Source organism: Dermacentor albipictus, chromosome 1 (genome assembly GCF_038994185.2).
Source record: "Dermacentor albipictus isolate Rhodes 1998 colony chromosome 1, USDA_Dalb.pri_finalv2, whole genome shotgun sequence".
Classification (NCBI taxonomy): domain Eukaryota; kingdom Metazoa; phylum Arthropoda; class Arachnida; order Ixodida; family Ixodidae; genus Dermacentor; species Dermacentor albipictus.
Window position 1 is genome coordinate 211492694 of NC_091821.1, and position 18909 is coordinate 211511602.

Genomic DNA, 18909 nt, shown 5'->3' on the forward strand with positions numbered 1-18909 from the left:
AGAAAGCAATAAAAGCAAATTGTCGCCCTGCAACATAGGTCCCTGCCTTCACTACACGCTTCAGAGAGAATCCCCGCCCGAAAACGCTTTTAAGTTGCAAGAAGATAAAGGGGGAAGCACCTGGTGGCCGGCTGAACTGTTGTGACGGGTGTAATTCGCCAACGTCGTCAAATTTAACGCGCGAAATCTGCGTCTGAAAGCGAAGGTGGAAAGTAGAGCGAAATGGACAGCGAAACCAAGAAGGGTTGATACGGCAGGTCGGAGAGAGTATAACTCGTGGCCGCGGTGCAAATGGACCAAAAGCGACCGCGTGCCGCATCTTACGCCGCAGGCGGCTCGCGTTCGAGTGGTCCCTAATTGGGTTAGACAACATGCCACCCGGTGGGCGCACGAAGCCGTCCAAGTGGTCGTTTCGCGCTGATCGGATTAACCTGGCGGCCTGCGCCGCGAGCTGCGCTCCGCCTCGCGCGCGCTTCGTCCACGACGACGTTCCCTCCCGCAGCGGTTGAGCCCCCGGGGTTCGAGGCGCATTGACGACGGCCGCGGATCGGCTTAGGTCTCCGCAACTGACGAGGCCGGCTGCCGATAACGGCCTTGAGCGCTCGACGCCTTTTTCTCCTTCTTGCGGTCCCGACGCCGCCGCGTCGAGCGTCGTGCACGCATGCACGCGCGCGTGTACGCGCGTGCGTAAAACGTGCTCGAACCCCAGACGCAAAATCCGCGCGCGCTAATGGTGTGCCATTCCAGCGGCATCTCGAAAGTTCCCAAGGTCGACGCGCTTGTGCGTGCCTCGCAAACTCGGCCGCGCGCGCGTTGCTTGTGTGCGTGTGTGTGTGCGCGCCCGGATCGCTGGCGTCCGGAGTAAATAAGAAAGGGATCTCGCCAAAATAGAACGCAGGGGAGGGTGCGATGAGTGAGGAAATAAATGAAAAAAAAATATATATATATATATAAGAAATGCGCGGGAGGGAGAAAAAATAATAGACGGCAACGAGCCGAAAAGTCTTGTCTGCGTGGGGTCATACGCGGCTGACACTCCGCGCGTTTCCGAAGTGTTGGTGCAAGTGCAAACCAAATGCAGATTTTTTTTTTGTCATCACGCAAACAGTCCGTTTGTTTCTCGAAATCACTTCGCATGTTCCACCCCGTTTTCGCCACGTGGGTTGCGTTCTCCAAAAAATAAAATTAAAAGAACACCAAGAAAGAATCGAACAGAGTCATTCACACGAGGCCTTACATTGTCGAGTGGACAATGACGCGTTGAAATAAGCTCTGTAATTGCAGCGGAACGTTGGCTAAGATGACGCTAGGAAAGTATATGTTAGAGAAAAAAAAAAGACTTGCTGGAAATTCGCCGCACTTATTCCTCTGGAGCGATTAATTAGTATGGCTAAAGACGCACAATAATACCGTACATCAGTAAAAACGAATTGCGTAAAGGGGCTTTTCAAAACAGTGTTCTTCAAAAACAACCTCCTGTCCCCCTGTTTTTTTTACCTTGTCTTTATCGCAGTGCGCGAACACCGCGATAAAGGTACTGCCAACTATCGGGCGTAGGCGCGGTTTCGAACAGTTTCATCAAACCTTGCCATCCGGGTCAAGTTTGGTCTCCCTTTAGTACCTCAAGGATTCCAGGCCGGACTCTGTGATACACGAGGGTTGCAATGTGGGCTTGTTGGTCATGGATCTTCAAGGGGAGTACGGTAGCGCGATTAAAAGACGGGACAAAAGAAGACACATAGGGACATGCACAGGGACATACACAGCGTGTGTGTCCCTATGTGTCTTCTTTTGTCCCGTCTTTTAATCGCGCTACCGTACTCCCCTCTGTGATACATCCCCAGAAAAATTAGAATTGTGGAAACTGCGAACAAAATGCGATGCTCTTGAGAACGTATGGATATATTTTCCACATTAAGTGCCCTCGAACTTAAGGCTGATGTGTTTATAATCGCGAAATTTTTCCATACTTTCTACGTTCCTGAAAACTACTGCGGGCAAGTGTCGTAAAGACGGACAAAATATGATGCTTGGTCATGCATTTATGCCCGCAGGCCGTGTGTACGTGTCAACTCGAACTTCTGTTACCAAGTGCTATAGTTTCGAAGAGAGAGGATACGCGCACTTTTCTTCCTTAGTTGTATTCTTTTCTATCACAGCGGCTATAGTTGCGAACGATTTTAATTCATTTTTTTTTGGTGCATGTTATCAGGTGTGATCTCTTACAGTTGCCGGCTCGTTTGGGGCTAACCTGTCGTAGCATAGAGAAAAGAAACGCCGACGCGCAGCGACTGCTGCGACGGATACACGCTAGGTGACACTCAGTAGACGGAGACGAGACAAATGTTACGATAAATGGTACATCCGGCTAAACAGTTTTTGTGTGTGTGTGTGTGTGGCTAGTGGAATTCCCTGCCATTCTTCCAGCCGCGCTGGTGGAGAATGTATAGCGATCCACCACAGCGCGAGAAAGACGTTTTCCTTCTTCTTTTTTGTTTTTTCTGACCTACAAATTCGCTTCGTACATCCCTTCGCGTAATTTTTTTTTACCGAGCACGCCTCGTGATTAGAAGGACCCCGAACCTGTACGGTCAGAGGCGAGGCGCTGTAGCTCCGCATTAATTCAGCTTTGCGCGCTGCGAAGCCATTCGATTCGCGCCACGCAAGATGCTTACTCCAGCGTGCACACTTAACGCTTCGCGGGCCGCGTCACTCGCGGATGGACGGCCGCAGCGGGCGGTGTCCTTCCCACACGCGCGACCATAACGTTCGGTGTCACGAGAACCGCGCAGCGCCCGAAAGCAGGAGCTCGCGTCGGCCACTCGGGGATCGACTTCACGGAAGCCGCCGCTCGTGGTGAGGCTTCGGCATTCGCTGGCGCTCAAGTGCCTCTCAGTCACGATTGTCGGCGGTGCGCGATAAGCGAGGCGCCGACCAATAGCGAACCGCTCGTATGCGTGCACGCGGACAGATTCGCGAATGCAGCGTCGTAGCTTCGACAGCGCTGCGTGCTATTAGCCAGACGAAGTGGGCGTCCTGCCCGCGCGTCAAAATGACGAAGGGAGACCCCTCTCGACGTCGTCGTACAGCCGCCACTACACACTCCCCGCGCCACGGCTAAGAATTATTCCCTTGGGCGCCGCCAGGCAGCCGTTCTCTTCTTTTTCTTTCGCGGGCAAACGGCGCTGGGGAAGCCGAGGAGGAGCGAAAACAGGCTCTCGCGTTTCATCGTCGTATGCGCTATAAACGCGGCGCGCCGGCCTCCGCAGACTCTCGAGAAAGGCTTAAACGGGGCCTCTCACCGCGCCATGATTCCGCCAACTTTCGAGCGCGTCCTTCTGCGTAATGAGCCTCCCGCTATCGTTCCTACCCCCCCCCCCCCCCCCCGTTTTCACCTGCTTCGCCGGAACAGCGGGCGCCGCGCAACGAAGCGCAAGAGCGTAATGCGACGCGGGTGAACGCTCTCTCTCGCAAACACACGCCCGCCCACCGCCGACGACTGATAGTCCTCGCGCACACACACTCGCGCGAGGGAGATCCGCTCAATTTCTTGCCCTGGACGGGTCCCTGTATCCAGAGCGCGCGGCGAAACCATCGACGCCGCTTCCGGTCATCGGTGAGGCATCGCCGCGCCGCCTCCCTCCCTCCCTGTACGCGGTCTCCCTCCTGCCCCACGCTTCCCCGTCTTCTTTTTCCTCGCTGCAAGTAGTGCAGTCCTCGCGATAAATTGGACGCAGGGAAAAAGAAGAGAGGGCCGTATCAATCCACCTTCCGAACTGCTGCCGTTAAACTGATCGTGTCACGCTACGAGTGCCACATTGCCTCTGTGCGCGGCGGTGTATGCTCGACGTCACCCCGACAATGAAGAAGCGCTCTCGAGCAGCGGCTGCCTGGGCGCTTAACCATTTGTCGCTCACTTCGTTAGCTACAGAGTGAGAAACTCCCGAGTCAGCTAAGTGCCCACTGACACCAGAATGCAATTCCCCGGATAGACAGATGACGACACGCCAGTCGGGCGTGCGCAGACAGGAAATGCCCTGCAGTCTCCCTCCAAAAAAAGGACCCCGTTATCGCGCTCGTTTCTCACCCGACACGTTTAGGGCTGGAAGGAAAAACTGAAAAAAAGAAAAAAGGAATGCGAGACCTCTCAGCTCTCGGTGGTTTCGTGACACTTGGTTGTGCCGCCACAATAGCCAGAAATTTCCGTCATTACGCGGTTAACAACAATAGAAACCGCTGTCGTGAATGATTTTTTTAACTTGACATCCGTGAAACAAGTTGACATTTATAGGCGGGACAAAATAGAACCCACCTGCTTGCGCTTGGGTCTTTTGAGAGGGAGAGAGGATTGAATGACCCGGTGTGCATACTAAAGCGTGCCGATGCGTCGCGCGAAGAGAGGGCGGAGCGTGGCCACGTATACGTAAAGAAATAGAGCGCTCGCTACGCTTGACTGAATAATGTATAAGTAAGTAAGAAAAAAAGAAAGAAAGAATGACTCTGACGACGTTCTCACACGGTAATCTGCCTGCACTTATTAAAGGAAAAAATAAAAATAAGGAACAACGAAAAACAAGGGAGGAAAAAGAAAGCGCTGCACAGTGTTGTGACAACACAGATCGCCAAAAAACACACGGACACCGAAGCACCGCTTATGCCAGACACGGGGGCCCTGGCTATTAAATGTACAATGCTAAAAAATGCGGTTTTACGCGCCAAAACCACGGTTTCATTATGAGGCACGCCGTAGTGGGTGGACCCCGGATTAATTATGACCACCTGGAGAACTTTAACACGCCCCCGAAGCACGGGACACGGGCGCTTTTGCATTTCGCCCCAATCAATATGCGGCCACCGAGGAGCGGATTCGATCCCGCGACCTCGTGTTTAGCAGGGCAACACCGTAGCCGCTAGGCCACCACAGCGGGCGAAAGTATACAATGCCTGAAAAGGTACAAGACCTTTTCTTTGAGGCTTTATATTCAACTTTGTCCTAGCGAGAACCGAATGAGGGAACAAACAAACGAACGAATGCTTCCTGATGAAATGGACACCGCTGTTTTGTGCTTACGCCGATAGCAGTTTGGAGCCCATATTGCATGGATGGGTATCTCTAAGCGAGCGCTAGTTTCACGATGCCTAATAAGAATGAGCGCAGTCATTGAAAAATTACAGGAAGAACTTACTAACTCGCAACGTGCTTTCTATAGCTGCCAATTAAATAGCTGAGTAAATTTGAGTTAGCTGGTTGGTCAGCGTATCGCGCATTTCTTAAAATTCGGTGCCCTCTGGTAATGTGCCCCCCATAAGGATTGCTCTCGCGGTGACTGGATTTGAGCATCTTTGCTGAAGCATACCACTCACGTCCCAGTGTAACGTCGTCTACGAGACTGGCAACTCTTACATCGTTACGCCACCTTTTAGAACATAAGCTTACTAGTAAAATTAAGATATTGGCTGCGCGGCGGACGAAATAAGTCGTCACCTGCAACTGCAGTGGTCGGTAAAAACTATGCTGACTGTGTGCAAATTTATTATTGCAGCTTGTTGCGGTTTCCGGCGATCAAAAGTTGATTAGAGTAATGTGAAAAAAAAAAAACGGAGCAATACAAAACAACAAAAATTATGCGTGGCTCTGCTATCGCAAACACGAGAGACCAGCGGAGCTGGGGGAAGCGCAGCATAAGTTAGGCTAAGTGTGCGGTTTGGCATTACTTTACTGGCACACGCAACCCAGGATCTTCCAGCGTCTTCCGTTTGCTAGCGCTCAGAATTCCTTCTCAGAATTCACAGTACCGCAAACAGCGCGTCGTGCGTGGTATATGCAAAAAACGGCGGGTATGAAAAAAAAAAAAGAACGTTCATACTTTATTTTAGTTTTTTATGCAGTTACAATAATTTAAAACGTTCATATTTTTGTTTTGACTCGATTTATAGGCTAGAGATCAAGAACAACAAACAATTTCAGTTTTTTTTCTTTCAGCAGGTTTCTGTCACAGAACATTCTCAGAAAATTTATTTTGCGATACAGACAATTTATGTAAATTTTCTTTAAATTAGCAGCTTTTTTTTTTTTTTACAGTGCGCGCTTTGTTCATACTTGAGGTAGTCATGCCTAGTGGCCTCTCTCCATACGGCTGACTCGGTGACTCGTTTGTGACTGCTGTCACACATCAACCAACAGCGAATTCCTGCGTCTTCGCAACACTCTGTCGCCTCCCCGCCCCCGTTTTTTTTTTTTTTTTGACACTGTTAGGTATATGGTTGATCTACACAATATGTGGCTCTAAAATGCGTCACTCGCCACTCCGTCGACTGTGCTTCGTTCGAGGCTATTCGTTTGTGCAGATCACTTACTGGAAGTCTCCAATCGACACAGATACAGTGAGGCGACGGAAGAAGCCACCCTGCGTTCCAGTCTTTTTTTTTTTTTTTTTTCGCCGACTGTCACACTCGTGTGCACAGTCAGACATATTTGTTTTCGTGGGCGCTGAAGTAAAGCAAAGTCTTAGAATCCAGCGCGCTAATTGAGGTAGGCCGCTGGTTTGACTTTCGTTTCCCTTAATGCAGCCAGCTATATATAGACTACTCCTACCAAGTCGGAATGGTCCCTAAGCTCGGAGCAAGTGCGTAATTGAAGTTGTCAGGGATGTGACACGTTGCCGGCTCGAAAGCCTCGAGATATAATAAAGCGAGAGAGGTGGCAAGTCGAGCTGGCGGCGCAATTTGCTTGCTCAATATACGAAGTAGCTTAGTTTGTTATATTCCGTTTAAAGGTGGCATTCGGTTAAACGGGATTATTAAGATGTGTTCTTTGATTTGTTTCTCATTAAGTGTATGCGTAGGCGATGGTGGCGCCACGGCCGATGTCGACGAAATTCTTGTCCCCTCGCCACACAAAGAAACGTTATCACATGTTAAGTGAAAGAAAAAAAAAAAGATTTAGACAGTTGCCTAGTTTTTTTCAACGGAAGGCCAACACAGTACATTTTCTTCAAGCGCACCCGGAATTCCAATAGGTATACCTGCAGGTGCTCGATCTGTACCGAGTTGCTCGCTGCTCGAAACGTGACTAAAGGAAGCTGCGGCTGACAAAAAGAATACTCGAAGCAAGATATCTAAAGTTGCGAAACAACGTACCTCTCTGAGGCTGCGAGAGAACAGAAAAAAAAAGTGCAGTTTTTAACGCCTTCTACAGTGTGAATGAGAGAAACTTTATTTGAAAGGATCGCTCCCTTGGCCCGCAAGGAAAAAGAGGAAAGAGCATAAAACGCTCTCCGAACTGCAGACAGCAGTACGTGCGCGCTCGAAAATGTTACGCGGTTTGCCGCACGCCCATTCTCTGCCGGAATTTTATTCGCATTTCATAAATATACTTTTTTATTTGGCTCACGAAGCCGGCGCTAAAAGGTCTGACGTGCGAGAAAAATCGCCTCCATCTCAGAGCCTGTTGGCTTCGCGGTATAACCGCGCATCTCACGCCGGCATAAGAGGACGAAGAAAAGAAAAGTCTCTCTCTCTCTCTTTCTGTTATTTCCTATGAGCGAAAATGACGAAACGCGCCGTCGGGGCTGGCACCTGAGGGCGTGTGTCGGAGGCGGAAGGTGTTGAAAGCGAGGGTGGCCCACGCCAGCGACGTGACTTCTCGTCCCGACCGCGAACAGAACGGGCCGAGTCTCGGACGTGGAAACGAACAGCACACACAAAGAGGGCAGCGGCAAAACCCACGGGGTGATAAAAGAAGACGTGGCGAAGAAGAACGGGGGAGGGCAGCGGGCCCGGCGTCTGCAGTGCGCGGCCGGCGCTCCGGCGTCGCCGCCGCCCAGCCGCCCGTGGCCACGGCGCGTCCAGCGGCGCCGTCTCGGGTGGTGGGGAAGGAGGAAGGGGGTCGAAGCGGCGATGAGGAAGAGGTAATAGAAAGAAACGCCGGGGAAAAAAAAAAAGGAAGATGGCGCTGGCCCCAGGGCTCGATTATAGGGCCCCGAGGCGGCTGGCACGCGCGGCTGAGTAGGTGCAAACTGCCGCCCACGTTCGAAGGGTTGGGTTTACTGGTTGCGTTACGACGCTCTGTACGGGAGCTCGGACTCTTGTCGATCAGCGCAGAAAAGGCGGCGCATTACGCGCCGGCACCTCACAGCCTCGTTTGCGCCGCCAAAAAATCCTGACAACCGCGCGACGTGAGCTGTTGCGTTTCTTCTTCAGCGTGCAGGAGTTAGAAGTAGAACCTGTTTGCCCGATGATGATAGGTCCTCCTGCCTGCGACGCGCTAAGTAGAGGAAATGAGAGCGTGTGGTGGCCTGGAAACTTATACGAAAGAGCGTCTTTCACACTGGCCGCCGCTCGGACGCCCGCCGCTCATGATAGTGATCGACGGTAGTTAATAATAACTATTGCGTTTAATGTCCCCAATATGCACTGCTCTTACACAGCATTTTATAGGCATTTGCATCTAAAGAGACGGGCGTTTTCTTGCGTTCCGCCCCCATCGGAACGTGGCGAGTATTCGGGATTCGATCGGGTGACCTCGTGCTGAGAAACGCCGCAAACACCTAGACACCGAAGCACTCGTATAGATCGTAACTGGAGCTCTGCGGCACGCTTGTCCAACTACGCGAATTTCATATACTGCTGCCCTTTCACAACCGCTTGAAATGTAGGCATCAATGTATGCGCATACATTCGGGAGAAAGCGGGAAAAGGTAGCAAGAAACACAGAAAGAAGTTAAAAAAAAAAGAAAGCGACTGGCCCTGCTGTTTTTTTTGCATCGAACATTTTCCCAGTTTTCTCCGAATGTTATACATAGCTGTGCTATACGGACGTTGCTTCTTCTTCCTTGGCGTTTCATTCAAACTAAGAAAGAAAATAGCCATGTTCCGCACGACCACTAAATTCCTGGCCCGTCCCCAACGACCCAAACAGAGCCAGGGGACTTTAGCGCAGCATTGCGCGCAGCCAAAAAAAATCAATCGCTTCAGCGCCTCAAAAAAATTCATGAATCCCTCCACACTCATGTGGTACTACGGTGCTTTGTTCCTGGCGCGCCCGGAGTCCGCACCATAGGCGAATTAGGTGGCCCGAGTGTGTGCAGAAGTGCGCTACACCAGAGGAGCGGAAACATGGCACACCCTTAGCGTATACAAGCAGAACTAAATTATACGACTGCTGTTATCGTGCGGCAGCCCGGTTAGCGCGTTCTATTCTGTCAACTGCACGGTCACCGCTGTTGCTCGAGTTGTTCGGCGACTTTCGCGAAATTTCCTTCGTTAAATGTAGTGTGCAGTGCTGTACAAATCTGCGGCACTGACAACATCTTTCATATTTCGCATGTATGCCTTTAAGCATATAGGGTGTCCCTGGTAACGTTAGCCAAGCTGTTCAACGAAAAGAAAGATTAAAGGGGTTGAGACAGCAAATTTTGAGGCTACAAAAAGCATGTTGCAGGCTGCTTCCATATGCAAGGACACCCAGAACGAGGTATCGGACGCTGCAAACATTTAAAAATAATTTTAATTCAGCTCCAAAAAGTCATTAAAAACTCCTTCTCGTAGTCGAGACCCATCGCTAGCGCGGCAGCTACTACGTCACAGAGGAGGAACGAAAATATTGACGTCATAGCACACCAGCACAAAAACGTGACGTATGATGAGTAGCGATGAAATGCCGATTACGGAGCCTGCTGAGCCGAGCGACCGAGCATAACCTCCACTATGACCGAGCTACAGGCATATAGAAATCCTTTCTTAATGCAAAGAAGGGGTAAGGCGTGCAGACACAGACACAGGAGGAGAGAAGTGGACAACACGAACGCCGCACGGCGGCCCACGAATGGCAAACTGCGTGCAGCGAGTTGCCGTGCCGACGGGCCTTTGCACGTTTGAGTGTAAAACAGTAGCCGGCCGACTCCGAAAGGGACGATACGCGGCGTTCGTGTTGTCCGCTTCTCTCCTCGCATAGTCGCATAGTTCGGCAGCTCGGAGCGGTCTCTCCTTCGCTTGGCCTTTCTCAATGTGAAGGCCCGTCCACGTTACCGGCACGGAAACTCGCCGCACGCCGTTTGCCGTTCGCGGGCCCCCGTGCGACGGCGGTTTTGCTCGCGAACGGCCAGATTTCCTAGCTGTAGAGAGCACGGGCCCGGGACCCATTTGTGCGGCAGCCGTACGGCGAAGCGGCCAATCAGCGTCCGAGGAGTGGTCACTCTGTGCACCGACGGCAGCTTCACCGCCTCTGATCGTTCGGCGCCGCCGATATCGTGGCTAGGCCTTTTCCGGTTCACTTCGAAGCTAAAGCTTACGAAGCTTCGGAATGAATCACCGACTCTCACAAGCCGCAATATTTTCTTACCGTTGTTGTCGCTCTTCGCAATAATTATAATAATCGCGACATGCACTTCGAATCGCCAGTTGACCTCTGCTGGCAGAGCACTCGTATGCCCGAGCAGACGACGCAGCATAGTTTTACGTCACTATTTTTTGTGGCCCACGTGACCAAGCCATGTTGCGTTTCCTCCTCTGTGACGTCATAGCATCCCCCGGAGCCCAGAAACCGAAACCGAAATCGCTCGGTATAATAATGCTATTATTAAATTATTTATCGGATATATATGAATCCCGCTGTGTGTACCGTGCTCCCTGAAGCATGACGCAACGTTTGAATCAACAAACGCATGAACGAAAATTTTGATGTCTCCACCCCTTTAAAGAAACACAGAGCAAGACACAATTTTAAGACCTACTGACCAACTCTGGGCTGTCCAGCAGGCCCACGATGCGGCCGAGAGGCTCGGCCTTCCGGTTCCCACGTGGGAGCGGCACGCTTCGTGAAGGCTCACGATATGCAGGACTTCATTAAAGCTTTGCGACACGCTATCATACTGGGTTCAGTCGTCAGACCTCTGACAACCGAGCACCGTAGGTCTTATAACGATATCTTGCACCGCGTTTTTTTAAGCTTTCTTTTTTTTTATTTGAACAGCTTGGCTTGCGTTAACTGGGACATACGGTATATGTGCTCTAATTATTTAGTAGATAACCGAAATCTACAAGGTATATTTATTTAATTTTTTTAATATACTGTTATTCCCACTTGGGACTGTAACAGGAGTGGGGTTATGTACAAGAAGTACAAATTACAATCAATAATAAAATAAGATAGCAATCAGATGTAGAAAGACAAGAAAACAAAGCATTGACAAGCGAACACATCGAGTGCGGAACACGAGAGGCCGCGGAGAGAGCCGCCAAATTTGGTCATCAAAGCAAGCGTTCATACACATCGCAAAGCATCCATTCATACATTCATACAAAGAGTACACATCGCGCAATTAACGGCATAAATCAAAAACAGACTGAAGTTGGTCATCGAGTCTGGCTTGTTGACAGGACTAATGCAGCCGTTAGCTCAATTAACTTTTTTTTTTAAGGTATCCTGTGGAGCTGTGAATTTATCTAGGGCGTTCCATTCCCGTATGGCTTGGGGGAAGAAAGAGAAGTAATTTATGTTGTTAAAGGGACCCTGAAACGATTTTGGCGATTTTCTACAAACGTACTGAGTCGTTAGAGTAGGTTCTTCTGATCATTAATTGATGCATCTAAGTGCTCTGCGTAAAGCGTGTAATTTATTATAAGGTTTTAAAAATACACATCGCTGCCGATCGCAGCGCACTGCTCGGCGGAATTTTAAGCCGCCCCTACCCATATGATGCAAATAACCCATATTACGTCACATGGGCGAGCTATCTGACTGGCTGACCAGGGCGCGTGGTCGATAATTTTTCCAACTTTATGGTGAACAAATGATGCTCGTAATAGTTGGAATGTTAGTTACTTTGTTTTTGTAAAAAGAAAATAACTTAAACAGAATACACAAGAATAGTTTTTTAGTACACTTCAGCACTTCCGGCACACAGCAAGTGTCGTCTGCTTGTAGTCGTGTCTGCTTGTGTTACAACGTACTCCATTTCGACGAGAGCTCCGCGGTCAGAGTCGGTCTCAGACTTTTCGCGAGCACTATGATTCGACTTTGTTGCCTTGTGGACTGCAAACGTAGCGACCTGCAAACCGCGAGTCCAGTATTAGGGCAAACGCAAGCGCAAGGGGACAGGGTCTGGCCGCTTGACTGTGCCGGGATGAGCCACGAGATTAGCAGAAGGGCAAATGTGAACGGTCTGCACGGTGCAACCACCTGGTGGCACAGAGCTCAACCATACACAGTAGCAACAACAAAGTGTATTCTTTGCTGCTGGTGTGTATTTTTCGCAGGAGTGTAATCATCAACACGTTGATTTATAAATGTTTAAAATGCTTTACACTTGGTTAGAGCAATATTAGCGCTTTGTTTGACTGGTTAAGCGCTGCGCCAGCAAGTGTCTGGACCGTGCAGGCCGATCAGGCTGCTCACGTACGTCTACGCTAAAGTTCCTTCATCAGCTTGAGTTTATGCCTCCAGTCATTTGCCGAAATGACCAGCTTGCCTGTTTTTAGCGGAGTACCGGACACGTTCGGCGCTACGACAGAATGCTCGCAACGCACGCTGCTTCGATAGCTCTCGGTCGGCGGCCAAGCGGCTAGCGGAGAGGTCTCGCGCGGGAGGGGGCGTGCTCATAAACAACCGGAAGTGAGCGATGTGACGTCGCATCGTGACGCTGAACCAGTGAAGGCGGAGCTTAGCGCCGCTCGCTCGGCGAGCGAGTTGAGGAGGAAAAGCATAGCTAGGGAGGAGGGTAACTTCTAATCGCTTGCAGCTCCATTAATACGTAACGCTTCACTTAAATTGTGGTGCGAATGTTCTACTTAAGCTGTACCCTACGCGCCTACAAAATTTGTCCGAACCGTTTCAGGGGCCCTTTAACACAACAGTATTCATGTGTCGTAAATTGATTCTTGTAAGGCGTTTCCCTAGAACGGTTACAGCTAATGCAAATAGCAGAATCCATTTTGAATGCGTTATCTATTAATTGATATAAGAACTTGACTCTATGAAATGTTACGCGACTTGATAATGTATCTAGGCATGCGCGGGAAAGCAGCTCCGTGGAGTAATCAGCGCGCCGGTACCTGTTATAGATACAGCGAGGCGCTTTTCATTGCACCGATTCGAGCATATGTATATCTTTTTGCATATATGGAAAGCAGGCGATGTTTGCGTATTCTGAGACTGGACGGATAAGGACTTTATATGCGAGCAACTTAGTATCTGAAGTTGCAAAACGCAAGGCGCGCTTAAGAAACCATAAACTGTTCATTGCTTTTTTGGTTGTGTTTTGGAATTGGGTATTTGAGCTGAGGTGAGTCGGAAATAATGACACCGAGGTATTTCTTTTCGGTTACTGTTGTAAGAATGCCATTGCCAAAGCCACAAGGGAAGCTAAGTTCTGATTTATTATTTGTAACTGGCATCACTACCGTTTTTTTTTTAGACTGATCACCATTTGCCAGGTACTACAGCATTATACGACGTTGCTTAAGGCTTTATTTAGTCGTTCTTCTTGAGTATTTATTTTTGATATAGCACGCAGTCGTCCGCGAAGAGACGTGTCTTTACACCCACGTGTTGTGTAATGTCATTTATGTATAAAATAAATAAAAATGGTGCTAGCGCAGAGCCCCGTCTCCAGAAAATGCAGGCACGATATCAGAGGCATGTTCACTATATTGAACATATTGTTGGCCTTCAGATGAGTAGCAGGTTATCTGTCTCGTAACGGGAACATCGCCAAGTATCTGATTTAGTGTACCGAGGATAGTTTTAGCAGTTTATCATGTGACACACGGTCAAAGGCCTTCGAGTAATCGAGGAAAATTATATCAGTTTGATTTTTAGATCGTTGACTCCCTGAGCAAGGCCATGAAAAATTTCTGCAAGTTGAATAACAGTGGACAATCCTGCTCTGAAGCCATGCTGGTTATGATGGATGATATTGTTAGTCTCGGTATGTTCTTTGATAAATTTTAATAAGATATGCTCAAGAATTCTGCAACAGGTACAGGTGAGAGATATAGGTCGGTTATTAGACGGGGACGTTACGTCGCCTGATTTGTGAATGGGGACTATTTTTGCTGCTTTCCATTACGCCGGTAGAGAGCAGTCGTGAAGTGCCTTAGAAATATAAGGTAGAGGTAGTCACTAATTGGTTCAGCATAACGCCTGAGAAAACCGTTCGGAAATACATCAGGACCACAACCCTTTTTGTCGTCAAGGTTCAACAACAGAGAAAGAATTCCAGGTACACTTATTAAGGCCGAAGCGCCTAAAAGTGGTGTTGACTTAGTACTATTGCATGTTAATGCCAGTAAACATCGTTGTCGGCAGTGAAAATCTACTGGACGTAGGTGTTAAATGAGCCAGCTTGCTGCTTTCCGTCTGTGGACGAACTTGCAGTGACATCCTTTCGGGTGAAATATATCTCCCGAATTTGTGCGGTGAATCTTTAAATTGTTGAGCGTAGTGCCACAAGATCGTTTCTTGGCGTCCAGTACCTTCTTCTTTAACTGTCTTGTTAGGACCTTTAGTTATAAGTTTGTACGGTGCCTATTTCTTTTCCTTAACCTTATCAAGGGTTAAGGTAAAAAGAATTTTTCGTTTCACGTGGATTATTTCTCGGGTAATCCACGGATACTGCTTGCTTGTGGCCTTGTGCTCTCAAAATAAAGACTAACGTTACGGAGTTTCCAGGCACGATACTGTAGCGACGGCGTCGCTGTGAACGCCAACTTCCAAACTTGCCCCAAACAACTATCGTTGCGCAGGGGTAGAGAGAGAGATAAGTCTACAGCGCGAAAGCAGCGTTCTCGGGGTGATCCGGGCGTTGGCCAGAAGGTTATTATGCACCCGTTAATGGCACTTGGTTTATACTCGTCCCCTTGAGCCTTGCTCCTCTGTGCTGTGAGGCGCAGCGTGTGAGAGTGGACCCAGTTTCACGTATATAGGGCCCGAGCTGCAACACGTGGCGTTGCGAGTAAAGCACGGCCATTCCCGCGCTGTTGTCGGGACAAGGCGAGGCCCTCGTCGGCGTGAAGGAGCCCCCGTCGTGACGGGGCGTGCACTGATTATGCTCGTTCAAATGAGTCGCCAGGCCCGGAAGAGGACCTCATAGCACGCGTCGCCTTAGGACGAATAAATTACGACGCGGCCGGGCCGACGCTCTCCCATAAAGCGCCGTTATACGAAGGGCCGCGCCGGAAGGAATGAGCATCCTTTCACGACGTAATAGGTCGGCGGCCTTTTACGTTCCGCCGCGCTAAACGACACTGGTCCCTCCCCACCTCGGCGGCGTTGAATCAATCTAAAATTTAAACCATCTGGCCAGCACGCCAGGCGGGGGGCCCATCCGAGCGCCCTAAAGCCCCGGCAAGAAAGGCGCTGTGTACACACGAAGTTAAATGAGCCTTAGGGCCGCTGGGCGCAGCGGGTGCGGCGCGACGTCGTTAGCCTTATCGGCTTTTCGCGCCTTTCTTTTGCCGGAACGCATCGATAACAGGACTTGACCTAGCAGCTTTCGGGCCATGCCGGAGGCGTTTTTGCCGATGGCTCCCCACAAATTTTGTAAACAAAACAGCGGGTAGGGAGAAGGGTCGTTGCTATAGAGGCACGGCATTGGCCACGTGCCTCGGAACCCAGCTGAAGTCCCTGAAAGTGCTTGCGGAAAAAGGGGAAAAAAAAGGAGAAAGAAAGAAAGAATGAAAGAGATAATGAAAGAAGTATTAAAGAAATGGTGGCGGTGGACATGGATCGCACTTTTAAAACTCTTTTACGTACCATGTTTCATGCACATGGATAATGCAGTGTATGCTGTATACTACATAGTACAGCATATAAGAATAATGACATATCCTAAAGAACGTGTTATCGCCTATAACATCGTTCTTTAACTGACCATGGAATTCGGCAAATTTATTATATTTAGATGCTTGAACATAGATTGTCAGGATTCAGTAAAGAAATTCTCTGACTTAAATCAAGGATAGGCAAATCTTCGCCAAAGGGTTCCTGCCTGGCTTCACAGGAAATTCTGTTATATTCTAGAAGTTGTCAAACACACTTCGGAGAGCGTTCTACCTCAAGAATTCCTTAAAAGGATCTAGTAATAACGCAGACAATAGCCAGTGAAATGTTGCGAAGTGATGGTGCAAGCTATGTTCCCTCTCCGTAGCGCAGGATATCTCTTAATAGACAGTTTTAGCAGAGCGTTTGCTTGCGCTCCGCTCCGCACACGTTTCACGCGCGCCGGTGGCTGCATAGAATGCATTGATTTCGCTTATCTAACAAGCGCGTCTCCCAGAGACGCCACTGACGTGCTCTCAGCTTGGCGGTAAAACGATTACGAAAGCAACTACACGCCCCCTGACGCACCGCTAAATCAGGTTTCTAGCGGAACGTGGTCAGCGTCCCACGTTCCGCTGCCGCTATGTGTGGTGTGCGCACGCGCGTCAGTGTTCCCGGTAGCGTTTTGCTGAGCGGCTGCGTGCCAATTGTTGTGATGGGCCGGTCTGAGCGGAGCGGACGGTAAACGCTCTGCTAAAACTCTCTATTGCTTCGACTTTGGCGTCCGCGAGCGACATTCATCGCGGGCCTTCTCCCATATCGGAGCTGAAAGATGACGTCACGATCACGTTCAAACCCGAGCTTCATTTTATTTATGCTCCATTATTGCTTCGCGGCGCATCTGCAGCGGCGGGTATGTGCACTCTGCGTTTTACGGGAATCTTCGTGTTCGCGTTGATGCTGGCTATTTGTGTGCTGCTGTACTGCGTCCATAATTTGCGGCGTTGCAGACGGGAGCTTTGACGTGGTTGACGAGATATGTGACGTTCTTGCTGACTGCTTTGAAGATAATAGCCACGTTGACTTTAGCCACGTTGGCGGAGCAGATGCGCGTATATTTTGCGGACACGATCGTGGCCCCGTGATACACGCATCAGGCTTGTTTGTTTGCAATGCGCAAACGTGGTCAGGAACACTTTAAAGAAATAACATCTTGACGCCACTATAGGAGGCTGCTATCTCTAATAGGTTTCTACATTGCTTCAAACGAAGATAGGATTGAATGCCGAGCAAGCAGGCTATGCGAGCCACTGCATACAGTGAAAGCGGAACACAAAGGCGCAGGCAGCTCACTATTCGTGCCATGTTCGAGTCTTTACATGACGAAGTTCAAGCGCTCCAACAGGTGATGTGGGCGGCAAGATCGCCTGACGGGTGCACGTGCTTATTGGGCGGTCTACGAACTTGGGCGTGCTAACAACGCCCAGACGGGTGCGATGCAAAAAGGAAAGTTGGAAGTTCGATACATCCACATAATGCGGGAGACTCCCACGATCAGCTGTTGGCCCTTATGTGAATGCGGATCAGGCACGTAGCCCCCCCACCCCCTCCTAGAAATTAAGTGGCATACCCCCCCCCCCCCCCCCCCCCCTATCCACGCCACCACGCCTCACACATATTCCTAAAGCGCCGCCGAATCACGCTTGAGACTTGACAGCTATGCGGTGGTCAACATTCTGCTGCCTCTTTCACTCCTTTTGGATGGCGGTAGTTAACGGCATCTCCTGGGGTGTAAAGGCTATAGTTTTCTCATCGATCGGTGCCCGCGCGATTATCTCGAGAGGCATTCAATTTTCACCATCTATTGCAACGGTCACGCGTCTCGCTGTTCCTTCATTAGTTCAACGTTCTTTGTTTAGACTCATCCAGGTACCAGGAAAGAGATTCAGTTCGCAGTAAGCTGATCTGTATGCTCTTGGAACGAGTTGCGGCGGCAGAAAACGCCAGCTGCGTTTAACTTTTCCGTTTGCCTCATTACCTCTTCGAGTGACAGCTCGCCGTGACGCTGGCACCTCGGAACCGTATACCTATGATATGGGTTAGAACGGTGGAAAATAAGATCATGCCAAACAGCGCCCATCGCCAAACCCTGCAATAAATGTTAAACCCGTAAGCAATATGAATGCCACCCGTTACCTCGTCTGGTTTTTCCCTAACTGTACAGCGCTTTTCGCGCAAATTGACAACTGGAAACACGAGTCGCAAGAAATTCAGAAATTACGCCATCTACTAAGGGAGAGAGCCGAGGCAACAGCTAAACAGGAAGGAAAAGCAAAAATTAACAAGTTTAACCGTTGCTTGTGAAAATATTTATGGATTAACATATTTTTTTTAAAAGGGAGTATAAGGTGGGCGCAGTACGTCTAGAACCGAAGCGTTCGGCGCTCTACTTGGATTTACGGGACTGGTGGCCGCGCATCGTTAGGCACCTTCCCAACTAACAATACGAGTCGGTTTTGGCACTTGGTAGAGCAGTAAACGAGGGATTAAAGTGAACTGTGATTGTGCAGGAAATATATATTTCTATATATTGCTTCCAGACCTACTTAAAAAAAAAAAACACGCTACTAGAGATCTTCATTTTATAGACTCGCTTGTTTAGTTGTTCCTGGCAGTGTTCTTCCTGCGCGAGTCCATTTGATGTGATTCCTTGTTTGTCATCCAAAGGATAGGTGTATGCCACAGACGTATACCTGTGTGATACACCCTATTTCGTTTCTTTCTTGCGGGTTTACGCGTCCTTATGGCAAACGGTAGGCATTGTTCACGTTTGTAATAGTAGAGGTGCCCCCCCCCTCCCTCATTTTCATAGAATAGTTACCCAGGGTTGCCCCCCCCCCCTACCGAAAAAAATTATAGGTACGTGTCTGATGCAGATGGAGAATTTCTGAACAAATTTCAGGACGGAGTACCAACACCCCCTTTCACGAAAAAGTGTAGCGCAAGCACATGAACTCCGTGCCACCGTGTGCAGAGACGAAATAATGTTCCCATCCACAACTTATATAGCTGCGTTAAAGTACAGCATAACATGGACTATCGAAATGAAAGGGTACGAGTGACGTGCCAGAAGGATAGCACAATTACTA

General features: G+C 49.4%; 1 protein-coding gene across 7 annotated transcripts in view; it reads left to right on the plus strand.

Moving 5' to 3' along the window:
- LOC135915983 (melatonin receptor type 1B-like) overlaps nucleotides 1-18909 on the plus strand; it is a 264138-nt gene that overhangs the window by 1869 nt on the left and 243360 nt on the right. The gene's annotated exons all lie outside the window — the stretch shown is intronic.